This window comes from Calidris pugnax, unplaced genomic scaffold (assembly GCF_001431845.1).
Source record: "Calidris pugnax isolate Ruff unplaced genomic scaffold, ASM143184v1 scaffold1204, whole genome shotgun sequence".
Taxonomy (NCBI): Eukaryota; Metazoa; Chordata; class Aves; order Charadriiformes; family Scolopacidae; genus Calidris; species Calidris pugnax.
Window position 1 is genome coordinate 55,678 of NW_015093090.1, and position 2,322 is coordinate 57,999.

The 2,322-nt window shown below is 53.0% G+C and overlaps 1 non-coding gene and 1 pseudogene across 1 annotated transcript; both read right to left on the minus strand.

Moving 5' to 3' along the window:
• Positions 1-73: 73 nt before the first annotated feature.
• LOC106900669 lies at positions 74-805 on the minus strand (annotated as a pseudogene).
• Positions 806-2,061: 1,256 nt separating this feature from the next.
• TRNAK-CUU lies at positions 2,062-2,134 on the minus strand. Its single transcript has one exon. It is a non-coding gene; the product is annotated as a tRNA-Lys (tRNA).
• Between the last annotated feature and the right edge of the window lie 188 nt (positions 2,135-2,322).

Here is a 2,322-nt window from a genome sequence, read left to right on the forward strand (position 1 = left end):
TCATCGAGTTTTTCAGAAGGATTGTGGTGGGAAGAAATCCTTCACCTCTGTTTCCTACCCTCCCTTAAGGCCCTGCTCATGTCTGAACCCTGGGGGAGAGGACCCCTTGGTCCCCAAGAGCGTGGTGCTCCTACGTCCACCTCTTCCTCAGGGCAGGCAATGCCACCTCAAGGGTTGGGATCAAGAGCCAAGGATGGGTGAGTCCACAGGGGGTTTATCCCACAGGCCAAAGGCTCTACAGGGATCTCCACCCATCAACAGCACCAACACCAGGAGCTTCGGGACCTTTGTGCCTCAACACACCCATAACCCCCCTCACCTTGTACTCCTGGGCAGCCTCCTCCACGGGAACCACAGAATGGTCACGGTGAACCTTGGACCTGTCACACACCACACAGATGAGCCTTTTGTCATCTTGGCAGAAGAGCTTCAGGGGTTCCTGGTGGTTCTCAGACAAGTTCTCCCCTCCTTCCACCTCTCTAACTGGTTGCAGGTTCAATCTCTTGGCTGCTTCAATCACGTTGGCCAACTCCCAGTTGGGGCGGAGGCTCTTCTGGTCCCCCGTCTCCCTGCACTGGGGGCAGGAGAAGTTGGTGGTCCGTCCTTCCCAGGTCTGAGTGATGCACGACCGGCAAAAGCTGTGCCCACAGTGGATGGACACGGGGTCCTGGAATATCCCCAGGCAGATGGAGCAGCAGGATTCATCCCGGAGCATTTCCAGAGGCTTCCTGGCTGCCATGAAGAGTGACCGGTGGCAGCTTCAATCTCCAAGTTGGTTTCGATTTTGAAGAAAGAGGAAGGAGAGAGATTTCCTGGTTCTACCCCGTTGGTTACTCTGAGACCCAGCCCCTTCCCAGCAGGGCTTCAGACAATAGAGAAATTGATATTCCTCCGGGATGTAGGGGTTGGACAGCTGAGGAGGACCAGACTTGGAGACGCCCATCCCATTTTAACTCTTTCCTGGAGGCACTGGGATTGTTCAGTCTCTAAACCACTTCCAATCCCTGGAGTCCGGTGGGATTTGGGGACTCAAGAGCAGCTGGAAGAGGAGTTTCAGGCCCTGGTGGCACCTCAGAGAGGTTGTGGTGCAGCTGGGGGTGGGAGACAAGAGGTGGCTGAATCTGCCTCTGAGATGTCAGGGGTGAGAGGACGTGGCCAGGGCTTGGGAAGGACCTCATCCCCCTTCAGGAGGGGCTCTGTAGGGCTTTTTGGGAGGACTCCAGCCTCTCTTGGGTCACCTGAAGGGTTCAAATGTGCAGGGCAGATCTTTCCTGTCTTTCAGAAGCAATTTCTGCCGCTCCCTGACCTCATGGAGATCAGCTTTGCCTTTGGGCAAGGGGGTGGGACTGGATGGTCTGTAAGGTCCCTTCCAACCCAAACCCTCCTGTGATATCAGCCCCATATGGGGTTGCTCCTCTCCAGCAGCACAGGTGAGGCCAGTATCTGGGTACGGGGACCAGTTTGGGGCTTCCCAGTATGGTGGGGGGGGGACAAAGAGGGTGAGGGCACCAAACTCAAGCCCAGGATGGACGGGGAAAGACTGGGATGGTCCAGCCTGGATCAGGCAGGGACCTCTGGGGACAAGAGGAGGACTTGATGGACCTTCACCCGAACCCCTGGGTCTCACCTCCCTGAGCAGTGGGTTTTGGAGAGGAACCGGGATGACTTTTCCTCCCTCCACTTCTCTTTAGAAACGAGGGGAAAAAAGGGCTGATGAAAAAAATCTAGAAGTGGAGAATGGCTCCCGTGAAAAACTTACAGAAAGGGAAAAGGGTTAGGAAAAGGGCTGCGATTAAAAAAAAAAATTATCAAGGGGAAGGAGGGGAAAAAAAAGGGCCGATTTAAAAATATCAAGAGAAAACGAGGGGAAAAGGTCTGCGATTCTCCTCCTGGGGTTCCCGTTCTTTTGCTCTCCCTTCCCGCTAAATGCAACTTTTTTTTGCTTTTTTTCATTAAGAAAATGAAAAAGTTGGGGTCCGAGCGGAGAAGGGGGGCGAGGAGGGAAACTTACTAATATGAATAATATATCATAATTGAAAAGTAAAGGAAGAAAAACTTCGACGCCCAACGTGGGGCTCGAACCCACGACCCTGAGATTAAGAGTCTCATGCTCTACCGACTGAGCTAGCCGGGCTGCACGATTTGGGTCCCCCCGTCGGTTAAAAACAATGAAATAAGGGGGGGGGGACAAAAAAAAATAAATTAAAAATTAAAAAAAAAAGGGAGAAAAAAGGAAAGCGGTTTCGAATTTTCCCCAAATTCGTGGGGATTTGGAGCTTTTTCGCTCCGTTTTGCCCATTCCCGACGGCGTCAGAACCGCAG